Source organism: Somniosus microcephalus, chromosome 4, assembly GCF_052327205.1.
Source record: "Somniosus microcephalus isolate GS21.2 chromosome 4, FLI_Smic_1.0, whole genome shotgun sequence".
Lineage (NCBI taxonomy): Eukaryota > Metazoa > Chordata > Chondrichthyes > Squaliformes > Somniosidae > Somniosus > Somniosus microcephalus.
The window spans coordinates 204,546,753-204,563,539 of NC_140990.1; the positions used below are offsets into that span (position 1 = coordinate 204,546,753).

A 16,787-nucleotide genomic window follows, 5' to 3' on the forward strand; every position below is an offset into this window, starting at 1 on the left:
GCCCCTCTCCAACCGTGCTCTTTATTTACTAGCCTCTGCTCCGGTTCCCGGCTCGGTCCGCTCCTCCTCGGCTGCTCACAGTGAGTTCAGGCCCGTCTCCGACCGCGCTCTTTATTTACTGGACTCTTCCCCGGTTCCCGGCTAGGACCGCTCCTCCTTGGCTGCTCACAGTGAGTTCAGGCCCCTTCCGACCGCGCTCTTTATTTACTGGACTCTTCTCCGGTTCCCAGCTAGGACCGCTCCACCTCGGCTGCTCACAGTGAGTTCAGGCCTCTCTCCGACCGTGCTCTTTATTTACTGGCGTCTGCTCCAGTTCCCGGCTCGGTCCGCTCCTCCTCGGCTCCTCACAGTGAGTTCAGGCCTCTCTCCGACCGTGCTCTTTATTTACTGGCCTCTGCTCCGGTTCCCGGCTCGGTCCGCTCCTCCTCGGCTCCTCACAGTGAGTTCAGGCCCCTCTCCGACCACGCCCTTTATTTGCTGGCCTCTGCTCCGGTTCCCGGCTAGGACCGCTCCACCTCGGCAGCTCACAGTGAGTTCAGGCCCCTCTCCGACCGCGCTCTTTATTTGCTGGCCTCTGCTCCGGTTCCCGGCTAGGACCGCTCCACCTCGGCTGCTCACAATGAGTTCAGGCCCATCTCCGACCGCGCTCTTTATTTACTGGCCTCTGCTCCGGTTCCCAGCTAGGTCCGCTCCTCCTCGGCTGCTCACAGTTAATTGTTAGATCTGACTGCCTCTAGACTCCAATATCACAGGCCCCTAAATATTTAAGCCAGAACACTGAGGACAACAGATCATATTTGAACACTGATGTGGGATAAAATTTCCAAGCCATGATCTTCCACTCTTTTCAGGGATGTCCAATTAGAGGCTACGTTCTACCACAAAGTGGGAAGAGATAGACAACCATTGGCCTCTTTTGCTTGCCCCTTAGTGCTTCATTAAGTGAGAAATAAACAGCTACCCAGCAGCATGCCACCTGAATTCCCATTCACTTCACCACAGTTGGATGCATGACCCAGACACCCCAGTGACTGGGGGAACAACACAGGGAGTGTTCCCTTCACATATAAAAAAAATGAAAAATAAACAATAAAATTAGAGATGGAGTCTTAAAGTACAAAAAGAGTAGTTGGTGTTCCTGCACATTACCTATATCTTCTTTGACATACATCATCATGTTGACGTACACCTTAATTTAATTGGACTCAATCAGAGCAATAAACCCATTTACACTTATACTGTAACTGGAATTATTGTGCGTGTTTTGTTTCTCCTCTCTAGGCTAATTTGGGAACAGAGCTAGATGGGTATACTTTTGGAGTGTGTTCTTGGAAATGGATTTTGTGACCATTGCTGTTTCTAAACAGTCAGGGTATAGAAAGCACAATGGACTCTCCCTCTTTGTTTTCACACAACAAATAAAATGAAGTGAAAGCAAAGTGAGAAGAATCAGTGATGCATCAAGCATCTCTCAGGTGTTTTTCTGTTATGTATGTGATGTATTTTGTTCTTTTTTTGCTGACGTTCTGCACCAAATCATTTGAATGACAAAAGTACAGCTCAGAGTGGCCATTCCATACAGCATATAAATACCACACCACACTGTAGGAAGCGGTGCACTGTTCAGTCAGTTACTCATCTAACTGTGAGCTCAAAATGGGAAAGGCAAGAACCAGTCTGATTTTGTACATGATGCTACAGTTCTTGATTAATACCTCTTGATTTTCAAGCTTATTCACTTATCTTATGTCTTTTCACAGATCATCTTTTACGAGGACAGGAACTTCCAGGGTCGGCACTACGAGTGCAGTACTGACTCTGCTGACCTGCACTCTTACTTCAGCCGCTGTAACTCCATCCGTGTTGAGAGTGACTGGTGGGTGCTGCATGAGAGACCCAATTACATGGGATACCAGTATGTTCTGAGCAGGGGGGAATATCCTGACTACCAGCGCTGGATGGGATTCAATGACAGCATCGGGTCATGTCGCACCTACCCATACCTAAGTTACAGTTTGGTTGTTTTACATACTCTACTCAGATTGAGGTCTAGGAAATGGCAACTCTGCTGCGTGCTTAAGTTTGAGGATGCTATCCGGTTTCTCGCACCTATATTTGTAATAACAGTAAAGATATACAGCTTAGTTCTTAAGAGTATATAAATATGTAGCGGTAGAAATTGGAACTCGTTGCACCTCTAAATTGGGTCAAGCAATTTTTCAGGCATCCCTGGTGGCCATCTAAAACATAAGGGGCCTAACGCCTGCTTTAGGTCCCCTCACAGAAGTTTGATTGCAATGGATTCCTAAGTGGCTGCTGTGGCTTAAGCAGTGTCTGCCAAGGAAAAGTAATGCTTTGAGAATTTGTTTAAAAGAAAAATCTTCCTGTGGGGCCAGGAGGAGCAGGAGCAGTGGCCTGACTCTAAAGTCATTGTGATCACACTGCCTTCCCCCCGGCCCCTGCCACTGCCCTCCCCCCCGGTGCCCACTCTAAACCTACTCCCATGCCCCTCACAATGTGTGAACTGCCTGTGGAGGCAATTTGTGCATAAAATATTAATGAGGGCCGAGGCCCAATTTTGGGCCCAGATGAATTCCTACCCCATAAACACTATTAGTTAAAGACTATGAACATCTATCTGTATAATTGGATAAATTATTTACATTGAATTTACAGCACAGAAACAGACCACATGATATCTTCATCTCACCCTATCAACATATCCTTCTATTCCTTTCTCCCTCATGTATTTATCTAGCTCCCCTTTAAATGCATCAATAATATATTTACTACTTTTGATAACAATTCTAATGACCCATTGCCTCTGTAAGTGGATCAATTCAAATGTTCTGCACATTCCCAACTGGAGTTGTTCATATTAAACAAATGTTTAGAACTGAAAAGGAAATTATTGAATTGGAGTTTTAGAATATAGGTTTCGGCTTAAAAGCTATTGGATAGGACTTGCTGATGGAAGTTGTATTGTCACCCACATAGAGGGACTATCTAACGTCAATCTGAAGAATAAATAAACTAGACATTTACTGATATTAAGAAGCCTCCTGTCTGTATGGGCCAATAACAGCAGCCTCACATTTACTGTGACCAACATTTCCTTTTTTACTGTATAAAATTACACAAAAGTTGCTTACTGGTAATAAGGTGAGAATTTAATCCATTAGTTCATGTTATTAAATTGTCTCATTGTTAATGAGATGATCCTTCAGATATTCTCTTCCAACCAACAGCTCCTTTTTTACATATATCAAATGTATAATTGATACTTTCATCACTAATATGATCTTATTTCTATTACAGTACCGAGGTGGAAACTACAGAATGAGAATTTACGAGAGGCCTGACTTTGGAGGACAGATGATGGAATTCATGGATGACTGTCCATCTGTCTATGATCGTTTCCGCTACCGTGACATTCACTCCAGCCATGTGATGGACGGTTACTGGACCTTCTATGAACAGCCCAACTACAGAGGCCGCCAGTACTTCATGAGACCCGGCGAATACAGGCGATTCAGTGACTGGGGCGGCTACAACTCAACTATCGGATCTTTCAGGCGCATGAGGGATTTCTAAATTGCTCATGAAAAACATGATTTTGTTTTTCTAATACATTCAGCATAATAAATATATATAATTCCATAAACTTTATTGCTGTTTCATTCAATTCACTTAATTTTAGATTGACAGGGAAATTGTCTATACTATTAAGATATTGAATGGGATGAAGAAAGAAAATCTGAGACATTACCTTCGGACACATGTTCAGGGTGATAAAAGGCAAATTTAGGGCAGATGTCAGAAAAGTATTTCTTTCCACAAAGGGTGATGGACAGTTGGAATAGGTTGCCAGGAAGACTGGTTTAGGCCAGGACATGAGACAGCCACACAAGGCAATGGGAAGACACTGGAGTTGGTATTCTGTAGCCATAAGTCCCAGTGCGCTGATGGGTCTTCATTCTTAGGAGCCTCTACACATAAGCAAATTAATGCTATTAAAGTGAATAACTAGAGAGGGATATATAAAGGGCAGAACTTCCAACTTTGGCGGGGGTGTAAAACGGTCGATATCGGATTGTCCACCCATTATACACCCCGTCTGATTTTCCTTTCCATGGAATCGAAGTTGAAAGTTCCACCCAAATTGTATCCATGACATTGACAATTCGATAAAACAATTTTATGGAAATGCAAATATAAGTCAGTATGAATCATGACAGCCTCTTCTCTAAAGGGAATCAAAAGTTCAATTCCTTATCACTTCTGAGTCTAACACGTGGAAGGCAAAAATATCCAGAGTAAAAAAAAACATAACAGAGGCTGGCATTTAAGCACACCGTTAGGGCAGAGAGCAGTGAGAGCTTTATCCTTTGCATTTAACACACGTCACATCAAACAGCAGAAATGACTGCAGAAAGCTGGAATGAATATCTATCGCATTTAATACAAAAATATCAGCAGTATTTAATCAAAATTTGCTGCCACAGACAGCTCCAAGGAAAAGTGAATCCATTTTAATTAAACACTCTGAGAAACACATCACACGAAAACATATCAAACACAACATTGAAGCTGGGCATTGTTGGGGTGCAGAAACTGCTGTAGACTTTACGGGGTATAAATTTGTCTTGGCCGGTATAACAAATAGGGCAGAAGTGAATTGGCAGCTTGTTTTGACTTCACCCCCATTGACTTCAATGGAAAAACAAATTGGGTGGAGTATGAAACAGGCAGCTGATTCAGCATCGCCCATTTTGCACTAACGCCCAAGACAAATTTATACCCCTTCGACAGGCTGGGCATTTCCGACATGGCAGGACTACTGCCCATCCCAGAGATGCCTCCCTGACACCGGCTATATATCCAGTCCTGAGTTCATTTGAATGTTGGACAACAATTCCCTAGCCTCTGTCAGGGAGTTGGGTGAACTATAGCCAGACTGTGCCACAGCGAGAGGAAGAGGCTGCCTCTGAGCTGCCTAAAAATAAATCACCCTTGCTTTTGTAAAATGTTTCAGGACTGCTCTTGGGGCCTGTGCATGGCACCGTTGTGAAAGTGATTGCACAAACCCCCCGTCAATGTAACCATTTGGGCACCGTAAACCGACCTTTGAATGCTGCATGCCCAGGACTAACAAGGCATCCAGCCTTCAAACTGAGCAAATGGCAGGAAACCTGATGGATGGCCTTGTTTGGCCAACTTTCATCTAATTTGCATGCATCCGCGCACAAATAGTGGGCACGTTTTGTGCCATCAGGACTGGTCTCCAGAACACGGAAGAGGGTGGGGATGGGAAAGAGACGGGAACATAGTGGAGAGCATCCTGAGCATATTTCTGAGCGTACCAGCTGTAAATGTGGCAGTAAAGACTAGGCCACTAAGTCAACATAAACACACCATTTCTGCTCTTTGTACCAGCACCAATCAATGAACATGCAACAAAAAGATAAGTCGTTCTTACTTGATTATTTCACGTAGAGCTAGCAGTCATATTCTCATTAAAAGAATATAACTAATATTCTGTATTGATAGCTGCTCCCTCAGCTCAATGACATGAACAATGCTCAATATAAATGACTCTTTTAATAGGCGGTATTAATTTGTGATGATGTTTGTCAATGTAAAAAATAAGGCCATCACTGCTCTGCCCTACCGATGTGCCTGAATCCCAATGACAGAACAGTACAGCCAACTGTTATGATTTTGGGTTTTCTTACTCCATATATTTTTAGCTACTATGTTTCAGACTACAATAACAACAACAAAAACTTGGATTTATATAGCACCTACAACGTCCCAAGGTGCTTCACAGGAGCATTATCAAATAAAATTTGACACCAAGGAGTTATTAGGAGAGGACCAAAAGATTAGCCAAAGAGGTAGTTTTTAAGAAGTGTCTTAAAGGATGAAAGAGAGGTGGAGAGGCGGAGAGGTTTAAGGAAGGACTACTCTCATAGGTGAAGCCCATCTCCCTATGTCCCGGTGTTTTCACTTGTCCAAGTATCTAGGTAAATTTGTAGCGTGCCCAGGGAATGAATAGAAAAACCTCCTCAGTTTATTCCAACAATTGGTTTTATGCATGATCTAATATGATCCTCTCTATCTTCAGAAGGGAGCAGAATAACAGTAGACTGGACTTGGACTCAAGCGTTAACTGCCAATCAGATTTATTTAACATTAATAGAACAAAGGAGTTGGAGGAGTAAATGATTACTTTACAGTAGGTATTAAGCTTATATAGTTCCTCAAGTAGCGCAAAATATATGGTTTGTAACTGTTTCCCAAAATTATAATATAAGTAATGTTTTATGGAATGTTTGCTTTCTTTTTCTCACCATCTACTGAAGCTATCTGGCTTGAATATCCATCTTTGAAGATTTCACACAGACCATGACTTACACAAGGCAGGTTGCTAAATCTATATATATAAAAGAGTTTGTCTGTCTGTCTGTTTGTCTGTCTGTTTGTCTGTCTGTCTGTCTGTTTGTCTGCCTGTTTGTCTGTCTGTCTGTCTGTTTGTCTGTCTGTTTGTCTGTCTGTCTGTCCGGCTATACAATCAAAAGTAATAGAGCGTACCTACACATATGTTATATCAAAAGAAAGCTTATCATTAGGGGAGTCTAATAGGTGTATTTACTTTCTGGTCAGACAAAAATTGTTCGGACAGTATACAAAAAAGTTTCAAAGAACGGCAAAATTCCGCTCATTAGCATTGAGTGACGTGATGGTTGACCAATCGTACAGGGGATAGCGTTGAGTGACGTGATGGTTCACCAATCATACAGGGGATAGTGTTGAGTGATGTGATGGTTGACCAATCGGTGCATCATGGAGGGGGGGTTCATTGTGTGTATGGAGGAGCCATCCTACAGGGGATAGCGTTGAGTGACGTGATGGTTGACCAATCTTACAGTTGAGTGACCTGATGGTTGACCAATCGGTGCGTCACGGGGGGCATTTCATTGCCTGTCTGGGTGGGCCTAATCCTTCTGAGCTGAGGTGAGTGGCCGCCATCTTGATTCCTAACTATTGATTTATTTTTCCCAATTTCTGTGTGTTTATTTTGAAATATAGATTTCCAACAAAAAAAAGTTGGTTTTAAAAGAAAAAAAAATCCTTTTGCAAAGGGGACTCGGGATTCCCCCCCTCGGCGGTGGATGAGCTGCCTGCAGGCCTCAGGCCTCGAAGCCTCGGCCTCTCCTCGCCAGCCACGCCCGAGCTAGGCACCGCCCGTCCCGCTGGGCCCGATTCCAAACCAGCGGCCCGCGATCGCCGCCATCTTGGTAATGGCTGGCGCGGCGGCACTGAGCCAAGCGTAGCCATCACCGCCATCTTGGTAAAGGCTGGTGGGGCGGGAGGCAGCGAGTGCGTGAACGGCGGCGGCAGCCCGGAGCGGGACCTGAGAGTTGGGCCGGGCCTCACGCGCTCGGCTGTGCACCGGCCAGCCCTGAGGCGCTGATCCGCACATGGGGGCTTCGGCTCACCGCGTCTGGGCTCGGAGGAAAGGGAGAGAGAGAGGGGGAGGGAGGGAGAGAGCGAGGGGGAGGGAGGGAGAGAGAGAGGGGGACGGAGGGAGAGAGAGAGGGGGAGGGAGGGAGAGAGATAGGGGGAGGGAGGGAGAGAGAGGAAATCAGGGTGAGACGGGGAGGGAGAGGACGGGGGAGGGAGAGGACGGGGGAGGGGGAGGGGGAGGGAGAGGAGAGGAGGAGGGGGAGGGAGAGGAGAGGGGGAGGGAGAGGAGAGGAGAGGGGGAGGGAGGGAGAGAAGAGGGGAGGGAGGGTGAGGAGAGAGGGAGGGTGAGGAGAGGGGGAGGGAGGGTGAGGAGAGGGGCTCTCTCTCTTCCCCCCAGTCGCTCATTCCCCCCCAGTCTCTCTCTCTCTCTCTTCCCCCCAGTCGCTCATTCCCCCCAGTCTCTCTCTCTCTCTCTTCCCCCCAGTCGCTCTCTCCCCCCAGTCTCTCTCTCTCTCTCTTTCCCTCTCTCTCTCTCCCCCCAGTCTCCCTCTCTCTCTCTTTCCCTCTCTCTCTCCCCCCAGTCTCTCTCTCTCTCTCTTCCCCCCAGTCGCTCATTCCCCCCCAGTCTCTCTCTCTCTCTCTTCCCCCCAGTCGCTCATTCCCCCCCAGTCTCTCTCTCTCTCTCTTCCCCCCAGCCGCTCTCTCCCCCCAGTCCCTCTCTCTCTCTCCCCCCAGTCTCCCTCTCTCTCTCTTTCCCTCTCTCTCTCTCTCCCCCCAGTCTCTCTCTCTCTCTCTTCCCCCCAGTCGCTCATTCCCCCCCAGTCTCTCTCTCTCTCTCTTCCCCCCAGTCGCTCTCTCCCCCCCTTCCCCCCAGTCGCGCTCTCCCCCCCAGTCTCTCTCTTCTCCCCCCAGTCTCTCTCTCTCTCTCTTCCAACAGCAAAATGCCCTCTAAAAACCCTCGGCACTGCCGGGCACTCCAGCTAGTCTTCAATAAAGCGACTGGGACCAAGCAGATTTGAATAACTTATTTTTTTTTTAAACTGTCAATCAAATACATATTTGACAAATTCCACAGGATGTTTGTATTTCATAGAATCATACAATCATAGAATGGTACAGCACAGAAAGGAGTCCATTTGGCCCACTATGCCTGTACCGGCTCTTTGTAAGACCCAACCAATTAGTCTCACTTCCCTGTCCTTTCCCCATAACCCTGTGTTTTCCCCCCTTCAAGTATTTATCTAATTTCCTTTTGAAAATTATTATTAAATCTGCTTCCACCACCCTTTCAGGCAGTGCATTCAAGATCATAATGATTCTCTATGCAAAAAGAATTCTCCTCATCTCCCCTCTGGTTCTTTTGCCAATTGCCTTAACTTGATGTCCTCTGTTTATCCAACCCTTCTGACACTGGAAGCAGGTTATCTTTATTTACTCTATCAAAACCCTTCATGATTTTGAACTCTATTAAATGTCCCCTTAACTTTCTCTGCTCTAAGGAGAGCAAACCCCAGCTTCTCTAGTCTCTCCATGTAACTGAAATCCCGCATCCCAGGTACCATTTTAGAAAATCTCTGCACCCTCTCCAAGGCCTTGTCATCCTTCCTAATGTGAATTAAATGGTTGGTCTTCTCTTGAGCACGAGGCAGAGACAAACATTGATGAGAGGGAAGCAAGATGCTGTGAGTTGCTGTCTTGTCCTGGACTACTGACAGTGCTGGCAGTTTTACAATGACAGAAAAGTGATTAATATTACAATGCTGTCTCCAAGGGATACCTGTCAACAGAGGTTGCATTTCAAGATACCTATTGCGTATGCAGTTTTTGTGGCCATGTATGGGAATGAGTAAGAAAAGTGATAAGGCAAAAACAACTGGATGGCACTAGCCCATAGCTAGGGAAAAACTTTAGGTTTCAATTCCTCTTAGAATCATACAGCATAGAAGGAGGTCATTCAGCCCGTTGTGCCTGTGTCGCCTCTTTGAAAGAGCTGTCCAATTTAGTCCTACATCCCAGCTTTTACCTCATAGCCCTGCAAGTTAGTCCTCTTCAAGTACATGTCCAATCAGATTCCATCACACTTTCAGATAGTGCGTTCCAGGTCTTAACAACCCTCTGTGCATAAAAAATTCTCCTCATGTCCCCTTTACTTCATTTGTGAATTATTTTATATTTATGACCTCTGGTTACCAGCCCACTTGCCAAAGGAAAGTTTGTCCCTACTTGCTCCATCAAAACTCCACATAATTTTGAATACCTCTATTGGGTCTCACCTTAACCTTCTCTGCTCTAAGGAAAACAATCTCAGCTTCTCCAATCTCTCCACGTAACTGAAGTTCCTCATCCCTGCTATCTATCCTGGTAAAACCTCCTCTGTATCCTCTCCAAGGCCTTGACATCCTTCCTAAAGTGTGGTGCCCAGAATTATACACAATACTCCATCTTAGGCCTAACCAGTGTTTTGTAAAGGTTTAGCAAGACTTCCTTGGGGGGAATTTTGCCAGCCCTGGGGAGGTGGATATGGAGGCAGGGCTGCCAGGAAAATGGCAGAAACTGGGAGCGGGTACAAAACCCAGTCCCAACCCGCCTCCGTGCCATCTTCCCGGGAGGCGGGTCTCCACGACTCGCGCAGGGACCCGTCTCCTCGAGGCGGGAAGAGGATTACAGCCAATTATCCCCATTTTACCCCTGCAAGTGCGGGCTTCCAGACGGCTGCGAACCTCGCCAGGGTCAGCGAGGCGAGCAGTGGGTCTGCGGGGGTGAGAGGGATCGAAAAGTCCGCTGTGGAGATGAGTGATGGGTGCAAGTGTAGAGAGGTAAGTATGAGAGGTGAGTGTAAAGTGTTAGAAAAAGTTTACTTACCTTTGCTTCTTCCTGCAGGCTTCAACCCTTGGGGATCTGGAGGTGCCTCATCTCAACGGCAGAGATGACAGAATGGCTGCTGCATTCTCAGATTCCTGCTGAGGAAAGAGGTTTGGTGAGCCTTCAGTACAAGGACTCACCTTAGAACAGAGATTGTCAGTGTTAGACAGCTTCTCAAAGCTGTCAACTGCTGACTTGACAGATGAAACGTCATATGCTGACGTCCTCTGTCACCGGCTTTCCCTTAGTTGGCCGGCTAAGCCCGCAGGGCGGGCTTAACTAGGTCAATCAAGGGAAAATAGCGTGGGTTGGCCGGACATCATTGGGGGCGGGACTGAAACCCGACAACCAGCAGTTCCGCCCCCAACGCACCCCCATTGAGAAAATCCAGCCCCTTGTTTTTGTATTCAATGCTCCTATTTACAAAGCCAAGTATTTCATACACTTTCATAACCACCTTCATCAGCTTGCCCTGCCACCTTCAAAAAATTGTGAATATGCACCCCCAAGTCCCTCTGCAGTTGCACCTCCTCAAAATAGTACCATTTAGATTATACTGCGTCTCCATATTGTTCCTCCCAGAGTGTATCATTTCACACTTATCCGCATTAAATTGCATCTGTCAACTGTCTGTCCATTTCACCAGTCTGTCTATATCTTCTTGAAATCTGCTACTATCGGCTACGAACTACTCATTGTTCTTAAAGGCAATATTGTCCAGATAGCTTCCTCAAAAAGTGTGAAGAACTTATAAAAGCAGCAGCAGCGGCAAGAGGATAAAGAGCGGCCCAGGAGCCGAGCTGAATTAAAGCAGCAGCAGTGGCGAGAGGATAAAGAGCGGTCCGAGAGCGGAGCTGAATTAAAGCAGCCACAGCGGCGAGAGGATAAAGAGTGGCCCGAGAGCGGAGCTGAATTAAAGCAGCGACAGCGGCAAGAGGATAAAGAGTGGCCCGAGAGTGGAGCTGAATTAAAGCAGCGACAGCGGCAAGTATCCAATTAAAAAACAACATCAAAGAGTGATGTCACAGGAGAGTAGGTAGGTGATTTCTTGGTGAGTATTATAGCTCTCTTTTGCTCTCTAAGTTAGGGAAGGGGGTTAAATTAAGAGCTGAGAAATTGTAACTTGCTAGTACTTATTAAATTAATAACTTAAACTAAATAAAATAATCAAACAATAAACTTAAAATATTGATTGAATAAAATGTTTAACTAATTAATTAATAAATAAAAAAAGGTTAGAGATGGCAGGGCAGGTGGTGTGTCATAACTGCAGCATGTGGGAGTTTGTGGAGACCAACGAGATCCCGAGCAACCACATCTGCAGTAAGTGTCTGCAGCTCGAGGAACTTTGGCTCAGAATTGTTGAACTGGAGTACGAGCTGCAGACATTGCGATGCATCAGGGAGGGGGAGAGTTACCTGGACACTTTGTTCCAGGAGGCAGACACACCCTTTAGGTTAAGTAGTAATTTAGAGTTCATCAGTGGTCAGGGACAGGAGGGTGTGGCTGCGAATTAGGAAGGTATGGGGACTCAGGATGTAATGATGGAGGAGCCTCAGCCCTGGACCTTGTCCAACAGGTAAGAGGTACTTTCTACCTGTATGAATGAGGAAAAGGACTGCAAGGAGGATAGACAAACTGACCATGACACTGTGGTATACAGGAGGCCATCCAAGTGGGGGGAGAAGGAAGGAATGTGGTAGTAGTGGAGGACAGTATCGTCAGAGGGATAGATACTGTTCTCTGCAGCCACGAAAGAGAGTCCCGTGGCTGTGTTGCCTGCCCGGTGCCAGGGTTAAGGATATCTTCTCGCGGCTGGAGAAGAACTTGGAGTGGGAGGGGGAGGATCCAGTTGTTGTGGTCCATGTAGGAACCAACGACATAGATAGAACTAACAACGAGGTTCTGCTGAGGGAGTTTGAGGAGCTAGGGTCTAAATTAATAAGCAGAACCACAAGGGTAATAATCCCTGGATTACTACCTGAGCCACATGCAAATTAGCATAGGGTCAAGCAGATCAGCGAGTTAAATGCGTGGCTCAAAGAGTGGTTTGGGAAAAAGGGGTTTCAATTCATGGTGCACTGGCACCAGTACTGGGGAAAGAGGGAGCTGTTCCATCAGGACGGGCTCCACTTAAACCGGACTGGGACCACCGTCCTGGTGAATTGAATAACTAGGGCTGTAGATAGGGCTTTAAACTAAAAAAGGGAGGGAGGGGTCAGGTGAAGGGAAATTTAGAAATCTAAAGAGAAAGGTCAAGGCAATAGAGCAGTGTAGTGATTTAGGTAAAAATAAGCAGTGTGACAGGAAGGGACAGAGAGTTTAATGGTAGCAATGCAGAACATGATAGATGAACTAGTGGCACAAATAGAGGTAAATGGATTTGATCTAATAGCCATTACAGAGATGTGGTTGCAAGGTGGTCAAGGTTGGGAACTAAATGTTCCAGGGTACTTGACATTTCGGAAAGACAGGCAGAATGGAAAAGGAGGGGGAGTGGCGCTGATAATAAAGGATGACATAAGGACAGTAGCGAGAAAGGATCTCAGCTTGGAAGTAGAATCAGTATGGGTGGAGATAAGGAATAACAAGGGGCAGAAAACACTGGTAGGGGTACTATATAGGCCCCCCAACAGTAGCTATACTGTTGGACAGACTATTAATCAAGAAATAGTAGGAGCTTGCAACAAAGGTAATGCAATAATCTTGGGGGACTTTAATCTTCATATAGACTGGACGAATCAAATTGGCAAAGGTAGTCTGGAGGACGAGTTTATTGAATGCATTCGGGACAGTTTCCCAGAACAATATGTCATGGAACCAACCAGGGAATAGGCTATATTAGATTTTGTATTGTGTAATGAGACAGGGTTAATTAGCAATCTCATAGTAAAGGATCCTCTGGGGCAGAGTGATCATAATATGATAGAATTTCACATTAATTGAAGAGTGACTTGCCTAAGTCCGAAACTAGAGTCTTAAACTTAAATAAAGCCAATTACATAGGTATGAGGGGCAAGTTGGCTAAGGTAGATTGGAAAAATAGATCAAAAGGTATGGCAGTAGATAAGCAGTGGTTAGCATTTAAAGAAATATTTCACAATTCTCAAAAAAAATACATCCATTGAGAAACAAAAACTCCACGGGAAAAGTGATCCAACTGTGGCTAACTAAAGAAGTTAAAGATAGCATTAGATTGAAAGAAGAAGCTTATAATGTTGCAAAGAATAATAGTAAGCCTGAGGATTGCGAGATTTTCAGAAACCAGCAAAGGTTGACCAAAAAATTGATAAAAAGGGAAAAAATAGAATGAGAGAAAACTAGCAAGAAATATAAAAGCAGATTGTAAGAGCTTCTACAAGTATATAAAAAGGAAGAGAGTAGTAAAAGTAAATGTTGGTCCCTTAGAAGCTGAGACAGGAGAAATTATTACGGGGAATAAGGAAATGACAGAAATGTTTAACAACTATTTTGTATCTGTCTACAAAGTAGAAGGCACAAAAAGCATAACAAAAATGATGGGGAGTCAATGGTCTAATAAGGATGAGAAACTTAACATAATTAATATAAGTAGAGAAAAAGTACTAGAGAAACTAATGGGACTAAAAGCTGACAAACCCCCTGGACCTGATGGCTTACATCCTAGGGTTCTAAAAGAGGTGGCTAAAGAGATAGTGGATGCATTGGTTCTGATCTTCCAAAATTCTCTAGATTCTAGAATGGTCCCAGCGGATTTGATGGTCACACATGTAACACTGCTATTCAAGAAAGGAGGGAGAGATACAACAGGGAACAACAGGCCAGTTAGCCTGGCATCAGTCATCAGGAAAAAATATACATTTTTAAAATTCTTTTATGGGATGTGGACATCGCTGGCAAGGCCAGCATTAATTGTCCATCCCTAATTGCCCTTGATAAGGTGGTGTTGAGCCGCCATCTTGAACTGCTGCAGTCCGTGTGATGAAGGTACTCCCACAGTGCTGTTAGGGAGGGAGTTCCAGGATTTGGACCCAGCAACGATGAAGGATCAACATAGAAACATAGAAGATAGGAGCAGAAGTAGGCCATTCGGCCCTTCGAGCCTGCTCCGCCAGTCAATGAGACCATGGCTGATCATCCAAATTCAGTACCCTGTCCCTGCCTTCTCCCCATATCCCTTGATCCCTTTAGCCTTAAGAAATATATCCAACTCTTTCTTGAATATATTTAATGAACTGGCCTCCACCGCCCTCTGTGGCAGAGAATTCCACAGGTTCACCACTCTCTGGGTGAAGAAATTCCTCCTCATTTCAGTCCTAAATGGCTTACCCCTTATCCTTAGACTATGACCCCTGGTTCTGGACTCCCCGGCCATCAGAAACATCCTTCCTGCATCTAGTCTGTCCAGGCCTGACAGAATTTTATAGGTTTTGATGAGATCCCCTCTCAATCTTCTAAACTCCAGTGAGTATAAGCCCAATCGACACAATCTCTCCTCATACGTCATTCCTGCCATCCCAGGTATCAGCCTGGTGAATCTTCGCTGCACTCCCTCCATGGCAAGAACGTCCTTCCTCAGGTAAGGCGACCAAAACTGCACACAATACTCAAGGTGTGGTCTCATCAAGGCCCTGTACAACTGTAGCAAGACATCCTTGTTCCTGTACTCGAACCCTATTGCTACGAAGGCCAACATACCATTTGCCTTCTTAACCGCCTGCTGCACCTGCATGCTTACCTTCAGCGACTGGTGCATAAGAACACCCAGGTCTCTTTGCACTTCCCCTTCTCCCAACCTATAGCCATTCAAATAATAATCTGCTTTCCTGTTTTTGCCACCAAAGTGGATAACCTCACATTTATCCACATTATAGTGCATTTGCCATGTTTCTGCCCAATCACCCAACCTGTCCAAATCGTACTGGAGTTTCACGACATCCTCCTCACAGTTTACCCTCCCACCCAGCTTTGTGTCGTCTGCAAATTTGGAGATATTACATCCAATTCCCTCGTCCAGATGATTAATATATATTGTGAACAGCTGGGGTCCTTGGACCGATCCTTGCGGTACCCCACTAGTCACTGCCTGCCACTCGGAAAACGACCCGTTTATTCCAACTCTTTGCTTTATGTCTGCCAACCAGTTCTCTCTCCAAGTCAATACCTTGCCCCCAATCCCATGTGCCTTAATTTTGCATGCTAATCTCTTATGTGGGACCTTATCGAAAGCCTTCTGAAAGTCCAAATACACCACATCCACTGGTTCTCCCTTATCTATTTTACCAGTTACATCCTCAAAAAATTCCAGTAGATTAGTCAAGCATGATTTACCTTTTGTAAATCCATGTTGACTTTGTCCGATCCTGTCACTGCTTTCCAAGTGCTGTACTTCTAAGTCAGGATGGTGTGTGACTTGGAGGGGAACTTGGAGGTGGTGATGTTCCCATGCATCTGCTGCCCTTGTCCTTCTAGGTGGAAGAGGCCGCGGGTTTGGGAGGTGCTGCCAAAGAAGCCTTGGCGAGTTGCTGTGGTGCATCTTGTAGATGGTACACACTGCAGCCACGGTACACCGGTGGTGGAGAGAGTGAATGTTTAAGGTGGTAGATCGAGTGCTAATCAAGCGGGCTGCTTTGTCCTGGATGGTGTCGAGCTTCTTGAGTGTTGTTGGAGCTATACTCATCTAGGCAAGTGGAGAGTATTCCATCACACTCCTTACTTGTGCCTTGTAGATGGTAGAAAGGCTTTGAGGAGTCAGGAGGTGAGACACTCGCCTCTGACCTGCTCTTGTTGCCACAGTATTTATATGGCTGGTCCAGTTAAATTTCTGGTAAATGGTGACCCCCAGGTTGTTGATGGTGGGGGATTTGGCAATGGTAATGCCATTGAATATCAAGGGGCAGTGGTTAGACTCTCGCTTGTTGGGGATAGTCATTGCCTGGGACTTCTGTTGAAGGGATTTTTACTAATCCTAGCCCCTTTGAGGCTATCCCGGATTAGGTGCATTTCTCAGACGTTCACTTTCAACTAAAGTTTGAGGTAGCCGAATCCTAAAGACGCTTAATTGGGTCTAAAGGCCCGGCCTATCACTCCCTAAAGGAAAGGAACAACCCAACAATGTTACCGTACTCTAGATAGCACTTTTAAAAAGTTTAGCTAGACTGTAATGTCCCGGATATTATGAGGGTCCAGAGAACTCCTTCAGAATTCTGTAACTCTTCAGCAAAGAGTGTACAGAGATTGAGTTCGCGAGTTATTGATACAGAAGACTTATGTGAGACATTTAAAAAAAATATAGATTTATTATAAGAACCAACATGCAATTTACAGTTGGTGAATCAATCAATCGCAACGTTAACAGTTCTAAAAAGAGAAAAAATACTATCTTATAATTAACAGATAATCTTACTTTTAAATCTTAACTTTGCTACAGTATTACAGTTCTTAAAGTTTTCTATACAGGATATCCATCAATATCA

At 45.3% G+C, this 16,787-nt stretch overlaps 1 pseudogene; it reads left to right on the top strand.

Annotated features, from left to right (window-relative positions):
- The first annotated feature begins 1,656 nt into the window (after positions 1 to 1,656).
- Positions 1,657 to 3,594, top strand: LOC147120158 (gamma-crystallin S-1 pseudogene; annotated as a pseudogene).
- Positions 3,595 to 16,787: the final 13,193 nt, after the last annotated feature.